At 45.8% G+C, this 16,572-nt stretch overlaps 2 protein-coding genes across 2 annotated transcripts in view; one reads left to right on the top strand and one right to left on the bottom strand.

Moving 5' to 3' along the window:
- SHANK3 (SH3 and multiple ankyrin repeat domains 3) overlaps nucleotides 1-15,923 on the bottom strand; it is a 924,054-nt gene extending 908,131 nt beyond the window's left edge. Inside the window, exon 1 of the mRNA XM_033958997.1 lies at nucleotides 15,614-15,923. The gene's annotated coding sequence lies outside the window, so the exon portion shown is untranslated. The remainder of the gene's footprint in view (nucleotides 1-15,613) is intronic.
- A 256-nt stretch (nucleotides 15,924-16,179) lies between these two features.
- ARSA (arylsulfatase A) overlaps nucleotides 16,180-16,572 on the top strand; it is a 92,856-nt gene continuing 92,463 nt past the window's right edge. The window contains exon 1 of the mRNA XM_033959504.1: nucleotides 16,180-16,214. The gene's annotated coding sequence lies outside the window, so the exon portion shown is untranslated. The remainder of the gene's footprint in view (nucleotides 16,215-16,572) is intronic.

The raw sequence follows: 16,572 nt of genomic DNA, 5'->3' as shown, positions 1-16,572 counted from the left end.
GGCATATAAGTGGCTCCTGCAGCCATAAGGGCTATTGGGGTGGTGGATAAGTGGGTCTAGGGGATTCTGGAAGTGGTTTGAGGGGCTCACCTCACCTATAAGGGAGCTGTAGTGAGATGAAGACATGGCACCCTTTGTGTGAAGTTAACAGCAGTGCCCTGTAAGGTACCCCACTATTTAGGTGACATGTCTGGGTGTGCAGTCCATCACTTTGCAGACTCCTCCCATGTCCAACAGGGCTTGTTCTAGGTGTTTTGGACTTGGACGGAAAGTTGGACAAAAATGTAGTATAAAGATAGACGATTTAGTGGCTTGGACAATCAGATCGGCAGGATGTATAATTAGACGATTTGCGAAAGTAAAAAAAAGGTGAACGTATCTTTCGAAAATGTGTCTTAGGCTCTTTTTAACTTGACGACTTGCAAGATGGACGTAAACGGACTTTTTATTATGCCCCTCTAATTGATTATGCCCCTCTAATTGTCTATGCACTAATTGGTTTTGCATAATTATGCATCTCATTAATTCATTATAGCCAAAATTCTCACAAGTTATTTAACCACCGTTAACAAATTAAACTAAATTGAGACAACTAACTGTTTCTAATGCATATTAGCACTTGCTATGATGTAAGTGCACTTTAAATACACTGGCCTCAATCAGTGGCGTCTCTAAACAGAAATATTTGGGGTGGTACCAGGTGCACCATCTTGCACATCATACCCTCTTTCCTCCTCCCCTCCCCAAACGCACACTTTTAAATTACCATTATTACTGATAGTGTCATTCAACAAATTCTCTATGGGAGCAGTTTGGATTCTCTACAGAATTAGTTAGAATCTCTACATAAACCCTGAAGCTCCAGTTCAATATCATAAACTTCATATTCCTCAACAGTGGAGCTATCCTCATAACTCACCATACAAAAAATATTCAAATTCTGGTTATCAACCTATGAACAGCACACACTCCTACTGCCAGACACTTTGTTTAAAGTAGACAGGTTCAGTTTGTGTGATGACTACAGAATATGGAGACCACTAGCCCTGAGAATGAATATTTTTATTTTGGGTAACAATACTCCAGAGCCTGCTTTCAGACAGGCCAGACCTTTTGTGAAATTACACAAAACCCTGCAAAAAGATACTCAAAATCTATATAGGAAAAACATAGCAAACCATCTATGAAAAGACAGTGTTATATATACTGTATATACTCTAATACAAACTGAAATTTTTGTCCCCCCAAAATGGCACAAAAATAGAGGCCTTGGTTTATATTCAAGCCTCCTTTTTGATGATGGTGCCTTTTTCCTCCCCTCCCTCCTTACCTGATGACCAATGCTATTATTTTACAACCCACCCCACCCCCGATGTCTGGCACTGCTATCATCCACCCCTCTCCAATGACAGTACTGTTGTCTCCCCTCTCTGATGACCGGCACTGCTGTCTCACCCCCACCCCCACCCCAACTCCGATGACCGGGATTACTACCCCTCTGATGACTGGCATTGCTATCTTCCTGCCTCTACCCCAATTACCAGTACTGCTATCCTACACTACCCACTACCCCCACCATAAACCAACATCATACTTACAGTTCTGGGACTCAGGAAGCTGATGCCAATGCTCTGTGCTGATGAAGGACCTTAAACATCTGCGTGTGCTCAAGGCCTGCTGTCTCCCGCCCTCTCCGGGATTCTCGAAGAAAGTCCAGCAAGCATTGAGCACGAGCAGACACTTAAGGCCCTTCACCAGCACAGAGCATTGGCGTCAGCTTCCCGAGTCCCGGAACTATAAGTGCGATAAGTCAGTCTGGTGCAGAGGGGAGCGGGTATGAAGGACAAAAGTGCCTAAGCCACTGTTCTTTGATTTTCCAGCACTGCCATGGCCTCCTCTGTACTGTTCTTTTGTCACGGTCCACCTCCCTTTGAAACAACTTTCTGTTTCTGCTTGGGCAGATCACAACAAAAGAACAGTACAGATGATGCCACAAGCAGTGCAAGAGAATTGCTCCCATGCCGGCAACCCCCTTTTAGCTTTCGTAGTGAGGGGTGCTTCAAAAATGAGTGGGGAGAACATTTGGTGGAACCAGAGAGATGGGGAGGGAGGGAGAAAGAAAGAAGAGATGCTGAATGGGAGGGGCAGTGGATAGGAAGGAGATGGTGGCACATGGATGGAGGGAAATGGAAGAGATGGTGGCACATGGATGGTTTTTGTGGTGGAGGGTGGGGAGATTCTCTGTTAGACCTAAGGAAGCATTGTATGTATTTCATCTATAGCACCTTGCAATGCAGCCTTATTTTACTCCTGTTCTGTACTGCAGCTGTATTGTTGGATCTGTTCTAGTTATGCTAAGGACTATGGTCTTGTTGCTCTTGTTGTGTGGTGGGGGACATGGAGGGAGGGTGGTTTATTGTATAAATTGGATGACAAAGAGATGTACACTGTTAATTTTTCCTTTTTTGTGCTGTTTGTTATATTGTCATCAATAAAAATTGTTGAACTATAAGGGGAAAGGGAAAGCAGAAGCAAGACAGAAATAATGATTCCTTAGTAAACCAAATAAAACAGCAAAACTGGGAACCTGGAAAGGCTAAAGCAGCTAAGGTTCTTCAGCTTGCAGAAGAGATGGCTCAAAGGAGATATGATAGAGGTCTATAAAATACTGAGTGGAGTGGAATGGGTAGATGTGAATAAGTTTACTCTTTCCCAAAATACTAGGACTAGATCATGCAATTAAGCTACTAAGTAATAGATTGAAAATATTTCTTCACTCAAAGTGTAATTAAACTCTGGAATTTGTTGCCAGTGAATGTGGTAAAAGCAGTTAACTTAGAGGTTTAATAAAGGTTTATATAATTTCCTAAAAGAAAAGTCTATAAGCCATTATTATGATGAGTTGGGATAATCAAGTTTTATTTAAAATTTGATTAAGTCGAGATAATGGTTACCACAGATGGGCAGACTAGATGAGCCATTTGGCCTTTATCTGCCATCATATTTCTGTTTCCGGACAATATTATCTCTATTCGTCTAAACAACCTATCACTATCTACTATCTACTACCAATTCATCCTGGAAAAGTCCAGAACAACAATTGTAACTTAACGCATTCTTGATTATATGTACTGCAATGCTACTGGAAATGTCCAGTCTCCTAACTTGTAATCCGCTTAGAACCGCAAGGCACAAGCGGAATAGAAATCACTAATGTAATGTAATGTAATGTTTCTATCCCAGTGCAGCATTTCCCTCTCCCCTCCCTTCTATGCATATGTAGTATTTCCCCCTCTTCCTTCCTATCTCTCCTATCCAATTACAGCATTTCCCCTTCTCCCTTACCTGAATTCTGTGAGAGTGAAATCACAGCGTGAGTGTACACACTATTTTTCTTACACTGTGTTTTGCTATGTTAAGACATGTGCAGAGAAAATATATATTTTCACTCCTTTCTGGAAAAATAAAAATTAGATCAGCTACACCTGCAGTTATTCAAAAATCTTGACTATACTAAAATCAGATGCCATAGAGAGGATTTAGCCACCCTTTGTATTGAGTGCTTTTACTATCTGATTGAGCACTTATAAAAGAGCCCTTATACCATCAGTTGTTACATTAAGGAGCAATCAAATTATTTTGTACATGTGTGCAATAGACTCTGCAAGTGCTGTATTCTGTCCAGCATGAGCTTTAGTAGGACCCTGTATAAATTGCAGGAACCGTGCTATAAAGGGATCAGGAGACTGTCCCTAAAGTGTGGTATTCAGTGGTCTCAATAGGTTCTCTGAAGAAGTAATGCCTTTCTCTCTATAACTGAAGAAAGGAGCCTTCTATAAAGAGCTGTGGCACTGCCCCTTAAAAATTACAACACACATCTAGACAGATTACACAACTCTAGTTAATCATTGCCCTACCTTTAACTATATGCAGCTGCTTATTGCATAGCTGGAGCTTCCAGAGAGGTCTGGATATGTTGCTCACTCAGGAAACTTGCTTTTCCTAGCAAAATCTAGGCTATCTGTGGCAGCTTAAGCAAACAATGAAAATAATTAAGCTCCCTTCTTAAAATTTCTCAAAAATAGAATAGTTCTAAGCTTCTGGTCCTAGCTGCAGCTTTTTTTTTCCTGTCTGATGCTTTACCAAACATAGTAGAACAAGTTCAAACTATTTTATATTATAATTCAATCCTATATTAACTGCAGAAGCATAACCTTTATATTGGCTCAGAACATTCTACAAGGGATCTTCAAAAGGTTTCCGCACTTTTATTTTTTTTAAACACTATTTATTAAGGGTCATGTGATGTAGTGAGCAGAGCAGGATGTGTTTCTTCTGAGCTCCTGGTTCTTGGGCCACATCCGCTCCATCGGACTCCTTAAGGAGAAATTAGGGCTTTACCTGCTCTTTCTTTTAGTCCCTCCAAACCAGCACAGACGGTTGGGTTCACACTCCTCTGCCAGCTGGTGGAGACTGAGAACAAACTGAACTGTAGCAGTAGTACAAGCAGGCTGTGCAATCCCTCTTAGAATCAATCTGATGAATAGCCAAGAAGGAACTTCAAACTAATGCACTGTTGGGGGGGGAGGAGAGGGGGGTTCTTTGTAAAACACAACTGATGGAGAAGAATCAGAACAGGCAACCAAAACTGTCCCCACAGCTTGCCAGCTAAACCAGACGAACCAGATGCTACTGCTCCTCAATATCTATTTATACTCCCCAGAAAAAAAGAAAGCAAAATGGAACAAAATCGCCATTTAGCATTCCTGAGAAAAAAACAACTCAAGGAAAAACATTGGGTGGGTTCTATGCTAGTCTGGAGAGACCAAAAGAAAGAAAATTAGTAAGCAAGCCGTAATTTCTCCTTCAGCGTCCCTCCAGACCGGTACAAACAGATGGGACATACCAAAGCAGTACCCATCATGGGTTGGACCTCTGAAGGGCCGCCACAAGAACTCACTCGCCAAAAACAGCATCCCAACGTGCCTGAACGTCCACCTGATAGTTACGCACAAAAGAATGCAGAGAAGACCAAACTGCAGCCTACAGATATCCACCAGGAGCACAAGAGAACTCTCCACCCAGGACGCCACTTCACCCCATGTGGAATGAGCCTTAAGTAAGTTCCAATCTGGCTTCTGCTGAAGAAGGTACCCCAAAGCGATAACCTCCTTGTTCCGTTGCACAATCGAAGTCTTAGAGGCACCTTCCCCCTTACATCTGCCCGCTAGGAGAAAAAAAGATAATCTGACCGTCAGAACTCTTGAGTCCCATTCCACATAAGCACTAAGGACCCAATGGACCAATTTGTGTAACTGTCCCTGCTCCAAAGTACCCTCCCGACTACCCAAAACTGGAAGGGCAACTGACTTACTAACATGAAAAGGAGGAAATGACTTTAGGAAGAAAGGAAGGAACAGGCCACAGCACCACACGCTCCCTTGAGAATTCCAAGAAGGGAGCTCTACAAGAAAAGGCTTGCAACTCTGACACACATCTTGCAGAAGAAATGGCTACCAGAAATACCACCTTCAAAGTAAGGTCTTTCACTGTGAAGGAAATCAGAGCCTCAAAAGGAAAACAAATCAGCACCAAAAGGACCAGATTGAAAACCTAGTCTGGAACTGAAAGGTGAACTGGAAGCCGGATCAACTTCGCAGCTCTCAAGAAACGGATTACATCAGGAAGAGATAACAACCGCTGACTGCACAAAGGCCCCCTAAAGGAAGACAAGGCTGCCACTTGAACCCACAAGGAGGCCCAGGCAATGCCCCACTCCTGGCCATCCTTCAAAAATTCCAAGGTGTGTGGCAAAAATGCATGAAGAGCAACCACCACCCAAAAGAAACACCAGTCCTTGAAGAGGCAACAGATACACCCGTAAGCCTGAGAAGTTGAGAACTTCTGAGATCCCAAGAGTAGAGACCACCTTATATGAATATCCTTTCTTACTTAGGCATTCCCTTTCAAGAGCCAAGCCGTAAGACAAAAGGGACCCAGATCGAACATAGGGATGGGACCCTGAGTCAGGTGGTCACTCAAGAGGAGAAGAGGAAGGGTGTCTGCCATGAGTAGACCAGCTCACCCATACCAAGGACACCTAGGCCAATCCTGAGCCACCAGGATCATGTAGCCTGCATGATGAGCAATGCGAAGAAGAACTCTGCCTACCAGCAGCTATGGAGAAAAGGCATACAGCAAACCATCCGTTGGCCAATCCTGCACCAGAGTATCCAGCTCCTCTGCCTGATAATCTCTGCGCCGAATGAAGAACCTCCTTGTCTTAGAGTTGAAATGCATAGCTGTGCGATCTGTCATCGGCTAACCCCATGACTGAACTATCAAATCAAAGGCCTCCATCCTGAGGCATCACTTGCTGGGATCCAGCACATGATGGCTGAGGAAATCTGCCTGGACATTATCCACTAACACTATGTGGGAAGCTGAGAAGACCAGGAGGTGAGCCTCCGCTCATTCCATCAGAAGTGCTGTTTCCTGCACTACCAGATGACTCTTGGTTCCCCACTGTCGATTGATGTAGGTTACCACCATAGCATTGTCAGAGAGAACCCGAACAGCTTTGCCTCCAGGAAGGACTGGAAGGCCACAAGCACCAACTGAATGGCTCAGGTCTCCAGAACGTTGATCGACGATGAGGCCTCCTTCAGTGACCAGCTGCCCTGAGCTGAACAACCAAGACACCGGGCTCCCCAGCTGAGGAGACTGTTATCTGTGAGAAGAACCATCCACTGGTGCTGATCCAGACTCACCCCCTGTACCAGAGTGTGGGACTGAAGCCACCAGCACAGATTGCGATAAACTAGCCCACGCAGGGGAACCGGACTGTCCAAATCGTGAAACTGTGCACCTCTGAAGAAGAACAGACTGGAGGGGGCACAAGTGAGGGTGCACCCATTGAACTACCTCCAACTAGGCAACCATCGATTCCATGAAATGAAGAAACTTCTGCGACTGGAGGTGAGAACCCACAATGGAGTGAATCTGCAACTGCAACTTCTGCACTTGGGCTTCGCGAAGGAACACCTTCCCCAGACTGGTGTCGAAAAGAACTCCGAGATACTCCAAGCATTGAGATGGAGCCAACCGATTCTTAGAAAAATTAACTACCCAGTCCAATGACTGCAACAATTCTACGACACGGGCCGTGACTTGGGAGCTTCTCCTGGAAGGACTTTGCTCGAATTAATCAAACGTCCAGCTAAGGATGAACCAAAATGCCCTCCTTACAAAAGCCACTGCCACCACTACCATAATCTTGGTGAAGGTACGCAGAGCCCTGGCCAGACCAAATGAAAGTGCACACAACTGATAATGCTTTCCCACAATTGTAAAGCGAAGAAACCACTGATGAGAGTCACGAATTGGGATATGAAGCTAGGCCTCCGTCAGGTCAAGAGAAGTCAGAAACTCCCAGAATCACAGACTTTAGGGTCTCCATATGTAAAAAAGAGACCTGGAGCACCTAGTTCACACCCACGATAGGATGAAAGGACCCCTCTTTCTTGGATACCACAAGTAAATGGAGTACCTCTCGGTACAATCTTTTGAAGGGGTACAGGAACCACTGTCTTGAACTCCACCAACCTCAGAAGAGTCTGACGAAATGCCCATGTCTTCCAAGTGGACTGACAAGGGGAAGAGAGAAAAAGATCTGGCAAAGGCTGGTTGAACTCGAGAGCATACCCATCTTGAATCATCTTCACGACCCACTGATCTGATGTGACCTCGGTCCACCCCTGGTAAAACTCCTGTAACTGGGCTCCTACCTGAACTGGGGGAAGAACCTGAACACCATCATTGTGCAGGTCAAGAGGAGGAGGAGAAATTTGCTGAACTTGGATTTGGAGGCTGAGTCTGCTGACCAACCACAGAGCCACAAGGTACGTCTAGTGGCCACCCCTAAGGCCAAAGACTTAGTTGAAGCCTGCAACAAATTGGACATGGCATCCGAAAGATAAGAGCCAAGCTCAATCTTAGCAACCTCCTGATCCACCAAAGACCAGTCATTAGACTCCCTATCCAAAACATGCTCGGCCCACCTGAAGCATGCCCTGGCCACCAGACCACCACAAATCACCGCCTGGATTGCCAAGGCAGCTACATCAAAACTGCTTAAGAAGAAATTCCATCTTCGAGTCCTGGGGATCCCTTAGTGCCGAGTCCCCCTCCACTGGAACCCTATGCCCCTTGGCAATGGACAAAATCACTGCATCCAGAACCAGCAGACATAAGGAGTCCCTGACAGAATCAGGACTAGGATAAAACTGGAACATAGACCGCACCAGCTGAAAAGGGGCATCCGAGGACTTCCACTGTGCATGCACGATATCCCAGGATATCCCAGGAGGCCATCTGAATCTCTTGAAGAAGATCCACCACCCAAGGGGCCTCTTTAGACTCTTCTTCTAAACGAAAAACAGATTACACTGAAGGATGAGCTCCTTCAGCAACTCCTGATGAAAATTGTGAACAACCAAAGTGTCCTCTTCCCACGTGCAGCTCCGACACCCAGCCACCCATGTTATCTGACACACACACACACATCCCCAAGGTCCTGCAGATCCCAGGAGAGACCCAGGTCCTCATCTGGTGACACATCATCCAAAAACACCATGTCCTCCAATGAAAGATGCTGACACTTAGGCAGACTGAGGGAAGGGCTGGTGTCAAAGAAAAATACTCCTGGACAAAGCCGAGACCACCGGAGTGAAAAGACCACCAGCTACATGCAGGCAGTTTGCCTTGTACATAGCCAGAACAAAATCCAGGGAAAACTCCAACAGCAGGAGAGAATCATACTCAATCACAGAGGAAGAGGCCTGCCCGACCTGTTCCTGCTTTTCCAATCTAGGTGGGAGCTCAGCCAAAATGGTGGTTTCCTGCCAAAGAAAAAAAGCCCGCCAAAAAAGTCTCCCCCAAGGTCAAAAATACTGAAGAGGCCTGAAAAGAACTAGATGCAAAAAGGGAATCACCAGAAAACCCCAACGTGATGGCAAGGGAATCACCAGTGCCTAAAGTGGTAAGAGAATCCCAGGCCTCCCCACCAGCAGCAGCCACGATGGCTGGGGAAGCCCCAGAGCCTTCAGTGGTTGGGGAATCATGGGCGTCCCCACCACCCAAGGCTGATTCTCCCTTTGTGGCAACCGTGGAATCCCTCCAGCCGGAACATGAAGCTGACCCCAATGAGGGTTCTTCTGTGCATGGCCACAAGCAAAGACAACAAATGCTGGTTAGCTAGAAGGGAGAAAAATGAATGAATGAAAGGCTTCCCTTCAGACTAGCACTAATAAAACTCAATGACTCTGCTTCAGGTTTTTTTACTTTTTTACTTTAAGTTTTAAAAGAGCAGACCCACTGGCTTTCCAAGCTGTAGTCAGTGTCCTTAGGCAAGGTGTACAGTTGAGGTACTTCTAAATAAAAATTGGGAAGGGATGGAATAGGGGAGGGATTCGGCCTCCTGAGTGTGACACCTCAAAGTTTAATGACCCCCCCCCTCCCCCGGTGGAACCTAAGCTCAATCCAAGCAATAAAAAGGCCAGAAAAGGCCCCTGCCCATCCTCTCCAAAGGTCCCTAAGGCAAGGCCTAGAAAATAGAACAAAACTGTACAGGCTTACCACTTCCACCTGCTGGAGACTGAGAACAGACTGATTCTAAGACGGATTGCACAGCCTACTTGTACTATTGCTACAGTTCAGTTTATTCTCAGTCTACACCAGCTGGCAGAGGAGCGTAAACCCATCTGTCTGTGCTGGTCTGGAGGGACACTAAAGAATTCACCATTTTGGCATACGACTTTTTATACATTACATAGACAATTATTATATGTTCTGACCTGACTATGAGAGTGATAGAAAACTGGAACACTCTTCCTCCAGGGATTCAAGACAAAGTTAGACAAATTCCTGCTGAACAGGAACGTTCGCAGGTCATATTGACCTTAAATCCTGCTACCGTTCCATATTCCTCCAGCACTGCCATCAAAAGTGTAAGGGACGACTCTGGTTCACTAATAAACAGCAACACATCATCCGCAAATAATAAAATTTTATATTCTTGCCTCCCCCCCCCCCCCCCCCCAGCTCATATAAGACAGGCCAGTAGTTCAATGGAGAGTGCAAAAAGAAGTGATGACAGCGCACAACTCTGTCAGGTACCCCTAATTCTATAGGTTCCGTGAGAAATCCATTGATCTTGAATCAGGAGAGTAGTGCTGCATAAAGTAATTTAATCCAAACGAAAAATTGATCCCAAAAGCCCAACTTCATAAGCAATTGAAAAAGAAATAGCCAACTTACCCTATCAAACGGATTTTCCGCGTCCAAGGATAGAACTAGAGAAGATATTTGTTGTTCCTGGGTAAATTAAGTGAAAGCCAACTTGATATTATCAAATGTCTGGCGCTGACATGTAAAACCTGCCTGGTTATTCTAAATGAGATGTGGCATAAGCGGTTGAAGCCTCAATGCTAAGATATTTGTAAAGATTTTGTAATCCATATCTAATGCAATGAGGCAATAGGAAGCACACTGGCCTGCCTGGCTTTAAGAGCAATGTCACTGTGGTCAACCTCCAGGAATATGGTAATTGAGGCTCTGACCCCAATGTATTAAAAACCTTAGTCAATATAGGAGCTAAGAAAGTCTTAAAACTTTTATACAATCCATTAGTAAACCCATCTAAATCTGGAGAGTTGAACAGGGGGAAGTGCATCAATGGCCTCCAGCGCCTTCTCTGTTGAAATTGGTAGAGAAAGCAAACTGGCATTTCCATCTGATATCTTGGGGAGAGGTATCTACTTCAAATAATTATCTATCTCCCCCACTGACATAGGGTCCTTCTGCTGATACAGTTCTTTAAAATAACTCGAAAGGCCTCCCCGATCTCCCCAGAGGAGGTAAGTCTCTGGCTATCATCCACAGTGAGAGCATAGATTACATTGCATTCAACCTGGATTTTTAGCTTATGGGCCAAGAATTGGCTCACCTTATTACTGAAGGCAAAATATTCTTGGTTCACCTGCTGTAAATCTGCCGCTAATATGTTCAGTTCCATATTTTTCAAGTGCAACTACAATGCGTGTAGTGCTCTCTCTCCTCCGGTGAGGCCTGTAATTGCTTTACTTTTCATTCTAGCAAGGCCAAGTGCTCCCTGAGAGAAGAACATAAGCATTGCCTCTGCCGGGTCAGACCAGGGGTCCATCATGCCGAGCAGTCCGCTCCCGCTTCCAGGAGAATGTTCTTCTTGGGCCGCAGTATGACCTATGCACATGCTCAGCACCACCTTGAGGACCTCCCATACTATGATCAGCCGAGTTTCTTCCAGATCATTAAATTGCAGATATTACACTATTGCGTTTGCTATGGATTCAGTATGTGTCGATTTGGATCAGAATAAACACTAGAAGCGATATGTCATGAAGAGCAGGCTCCCCCAACCATAAGTCTATTCACAAACAGAAGTCATGTAAGGGTGAAAAATAAGTATAGATTTTCTCACCTTGATGTGTCTGCCTCCAAAAGTCAACCAGCCCCCCAATGACGTAATAAGGAATGTAAACATTCTCTATCAACATGCACATAGGCTATCGACAATGTCGAGTATCCATCACAGGGTCCAAAGTCAAGTTACAATCCCCCCTATGATCAGTATCCCCCTCCACCCAAGACTGCAAGAGGGTGTCTATGTTCTGATAAAACTCCCTTTGGCCCTCATTAAGAGCATAAATATTAAGCAATGTGTATACTACCTCTCCAAGCCGTACTACAAGACCCTACCCTCAATGTCCCAGGTTATTCAAAGGACCTGTACTAGTATACCCTTTGCAAACAATATTCCCACCCCTCAGGATTTTTTATTAGCCTGGTTAGATGCCAAGTATTGATAAAAAAAATCCCCCATGCTGTAGCAAATATTCATGTCTGACCAAAAAGTGTGTTTCTTGTACAAACACTACGTTTGCCTTAAGGCGAGCTAGTTCTTTAAAACAGTGGTTCCCAACCCTGTCCTGGAGGACCACCTGGCCAATCAGGTTTTCAGGATAACCCTAATGAATATGCATGGAGCAGATTTGCATGCCTCTCACTTTCATTATATGCAAATCTCTCTCATGCATATTCATTAGGGCTAGCCTGAAAACCCGATTGGCCTGGTGGTCCTCCAGGACAAGGTTGGGAACCAGTGCTTTAAAAAACAAGCGTCACTTGGTGGATATATTGAGTCCCCTGACATTCAAAGTCAGAAACCTCAAATACACCCTATCCCTAGTCATTTATACAGTAGGGTGGAGATCAGCGACACCATAATGAAAGAAGAAAAAGAGATAGAAAAATTGGGCCCTGGTCAAGCTGTAGAGTCCTCTCCGCTTCCCATACCTTTCTCAAAGTTCCTCACCTCCCCCTCCCCCAGCCTTTTGTACCCAAACCCTTCCAGTCCTCTCCCCCCCTTACCAACCCCAAAACCAACAATAACGGCTAGACAGCTAAACCTAGGGGGGGGGAAGCTGCACCCGCACGGGAGCTTTGGTGTCTGGAAAACTGCCTCTATTCCACTGCCACCCGACAGTAGAGATGCCCAATGTACAACACTGTCTCAACTGAGGGGTCTGGCTCTCAAGCCTGTTTCACAGTCTGCTTGTGTGGAGGCTCTTCAGACAGCTTAGCTCTGGCCACATGCTAGGTCAGGCATCTACCCATTCTAGTGATCTGCTGCTATCTCGGTTTTAGAATTTGGGAGGCCTCCGGCTGGGCTCTCCCTGGAGGTTCCCCTTGAGCCTGACCCTTTTCAGTAAATGCTCTGCAGGAAAATGTGCAGATGCCTCCTTCAAAAATCGGATAGTATGTAATTTCCCCTCCCAATAAAACAAAAGGGCAAAGGGATGTCGCCATCTATACTTGATGTTTTTCTCACACCAGCATTGTAAGAAGGGTCACAATTCAGCTCTTCAGCGCAGCGATACTGAGGCCAAGTCCTGTACACCTCGATATCATAAGTGTCCCATTGAATATTATCTCGAATTCTTGCTGCTTTCATCACTTCTTCCTTTATTTTGTAATCTGTAAAACAGGCTATTATTTCCCAAGGTTTATTACTTTGCGGGGCTGATAGAACTCGATGAGCTCATTCTAGTTAGATCAAATCCGGTTGCCTTGGAGTAGCCTCTGTAGAAAATAGCTTGCGTGCAATCTCTAGTACTACCCTGGTACAATTAGAGTAGTCTGCATGTTCTAGAACTCGCACGTTCCTCCAGCGACTCTTCAGTTTCACTCACACACTGCCCCAGCTCCGAGATTTCTCCTTTAAGTTCTGCAGCCACGGTAGATAGCTCCTCCCATACCGTTTTAACATCTGCCCGAATCTCATACAACATATTGTAGCTCGCACCTCCTCCATCGGGTCCGGCACTCGTGAAGCAGCATTGCCTGGGTCTAGGCCTGCACTCGGGTCCACCATTGCTGCTGACTGTTCTTCACGCGCCACCATTTTGTTGCACGCCTGGGAGTTGGGGATAAAAACGAACTCTTGAAGCATTTGTTGCCGCTGTCCGGGGCATCTACCCTCGCTGCACGAATCCTCCAAACTTCAAACACTGGAGGAAGCAATCGAGGTCCAAATTAGCCCGCTATTAAGTGCAATGGGGTGTTTTATATCAGGAAAGCATGCAGAGCTTCTCTCTCAACCTTCCATTCCGGCTGGTGACGTCACTTATCCCCATGTCCTATTTTCAAGACTGTCCAGGTGCTCGGATGGGGGAGTCTGTCCGGGTTTAACTGGCTCTCCTGACTCCCCCACCTACCTCTTCCCCAGGCTGGCTACTGTAATTTAATATTTGGGCAGCTGGCAGCAGTAGCAACGAGGTAAACCTGCTGCCACCGGCCTGCCTCGAAAGCTGCCTCTCTGCAATTTCCTGCTCCTGTAGAGGTGGGACTTGCAGAGAGGTGGCCTCCAGGATAGGCCAGCACCAACAGGCTTATCTCGTTGCTACTGCTGCCCAAAGATTCAATTACAGCAGCCGACCCGGGGAAGAGGTAGGTGGGAGAGTCAGGAGCTAGAGAGCAGCATCAAAAGAGGGAGGAGGCTGGAGAAACAGCATGGATGGAGGGAAAGAGGTAGGGGGCTGAAGAAACAGCATGAAGGGAAGGCTGGAGAAACAGTATGGAGGAAGAGTTGGAGAACCATTATGGAGAGAGTGCTAGAGAAAAAAGCATGGAGTAGGGTAGTGCTGGATGGGAGGGGAGAGACAGAAACAGCAGGAGAGAAGGTTGGAAAGAGAGGGGCACTAGAGGGAGGGGGTTGGAAGGAGAAAGACCCACAGGAGACGAGGGTTGGAAGGAAAGAAAGAGAAGCACTCATGGGGGAAGAGGGTTGGAGGAACGGAGAGAGAGAAGCATTAAAAGGGTAAAGGATGGGAAGGGGGACCAAGGAAATGGGCGGGGCTGTGGGTGGAGAGTGGGCAGAGTCATGCGTATGTTTAGAAGTGCTATAAAAATGATTAGTGGTAGTAATACTGTTCTCCCATCCCATGAGTCTACCAGTCTACCTCCTTCTTCCAGCTTCCATATCTAGACCCTCTCTCATCCCAAAATGGTCCCAGTTTTTTTTTTATTCCCTAACCCCCCCACCTCCATACACATTGGTTCAGCAGCATTGCTCTTCCCCCTTCCTTTTTTTGCCCTCTCTCTCTCCATTCCAGCATTTCCCTTTATTGCCCCTTCCCTCTTGCTTACCCTTCTCCCTCTTATCCTTTCTGCTCTCAGGACTGTCAGCACTGAAAAAAACAACCAAACAAGCAAAATAAAGGAAAGGGCAGCCTTCACAGAGCCTCCTGCTTGAAGCTCTGCCCCCACTGACTGCTGTGCGGGAGGAACCAGCAGGTAACTGAGATCTTCAGCACAAGGCTCTGTGTCCTTCTTCTACCTGCATGTCCAGCATCAATCCTCTGTGTCCCTATTTCCCACTTGTCCATCATCAGCATTCTGTCCCTATCCCCCACCCCAACCAGCATCAGCCTTGTGTCCTTATTCCCTCCCCAGTCCAGCATTGGCTCTCAGTGACCCTAGCCCCCCTTATCAAATATCAGCTGTGTGTGTCCTTAACCCTCTTTGCGTCCCTGTTCTGTGCCCCCCCCCCAAGTCCAGCATCTCCCTTCTGTATCTATAAACACCCATAATCCAGCTTCTTCTCTCTCATCCCCACACCCACCATGGCCCAGCATCTTTGCTATCATCCCATGTAGTCCATTATCTCCACATCTCTGTAACCCCCAACTCCCCCCTTCAACATCTCTCCCTCTTGCCTCTTACCTGCAATAGTCCACCAAAGCTCCCTAGTTCCTCTTTCCTTACCAGTCCCACTTCCTGTCTTCCAACCTTCTGTATTCCGTGGTCCAAAAGTACCAGCACTCAAATGAAAGGCAACAGACCATGAAGCCAATTTGCATTCAAGCTTCTAATTTGCCGGTTTTAAATGACTGCTGGCAGTTCTCCTGGCCATACACAACCCCACTACACTAGCTGAAAACCCACGTTTGCGGTGGTTTTAAAAATGTACTTATCGTACAGAGCACTTGTTTGCCACTAGTTACCCCCGTCCTACCTGAAAGCACATTTACTACCGGCTGAGGAGGAACAGAGTTGTCCCTTTCTTCATACAAACTTAATTTTATAGGTCATCTCCCCCTCCCCCCTTTCTCGTTCTCTTTATTCCGCCGTCTCATTTATTTCATTTCCCAACGGTCCTTTTCTTCAGAGCCCAAAATCGGCTAACATTCTGCCCCTCAAATTTTACACGAGGGTTGAGGGAGGAGCGCGTACTCTTCGCCTATTCCCGCCTCCAGCTCAGAGACCGACACGCACGTACGCGCTCGCACACGCCCTCTCTCTCCTCGGTGTTTTTGTCTAGCTCTAGCCCCAGGCTGCCGATAGATATTTTATTTCCCGCCCATTTTAAAGCGTTATTCCGTTGCTTAGCAGCCTGGCGCAATCGCCCTCGACTGCATGATCACGCCCTTGTTATTCTTTTTTTTATTTTCGGGGGGGGGGGAGGGGTTTCCATAAGGTCGCACTGCTGCCTGGCTGACCCGGAACTGTTGCGGCGTCGGCTTGGGGGGGGAGGGGCAGGGAGAAAGAAAGAAATATTGGATGCACAGTCAGAAGGAAGTGCAACCAGAGACTCATGAAATCAGCAGACAACAAAGGTAGAAAAATGATTTTATTTTCAATTTAGTGATCAAAATGTGTCAGTTTTGAGAATTTATATTTGCTGTTTATGTTTTGCACTATATTTGTCTATTTTTCTATAGCTGTTACTGAGGTGACTTTGCATATTTTAAAGTCATCTGCCTTGACCTCTTTGGAAAATAAAACAAATATAAATGATATTTATCATTTTCTCTGCATACAAAAAAGAAATATGCGTTTTCTTGAATACACATACTATTACCTAAAAATTAGTAGTTGTCCCGTTTTGAGGAAAAAAATTAATGGTCACGTTACACATACACCACTGTGGCCAGAATAAATTGGCCAAGAAACAAAAGAAGTGGCTACTAGTGA

The sequence above is a fragment of the Geotrypetes seraphini genome, chromosome 9 (assembly GCF_902459505.1).
Source record: "Geotrypetes seraphini chromosome 9, aGeoSer1.1, whole genome shotgun sequence".
NCBI lineage: Eukaryota > Metazoa > Chordata > Amphibia > Gymnophiona > Dermophiidae > Geotrypetes > Geotrypetes seraphini.
Note: the sequence above shows the minus strand (reverse complement) of the source record. Positions and strands in the feature narration are given on the sequence as shown.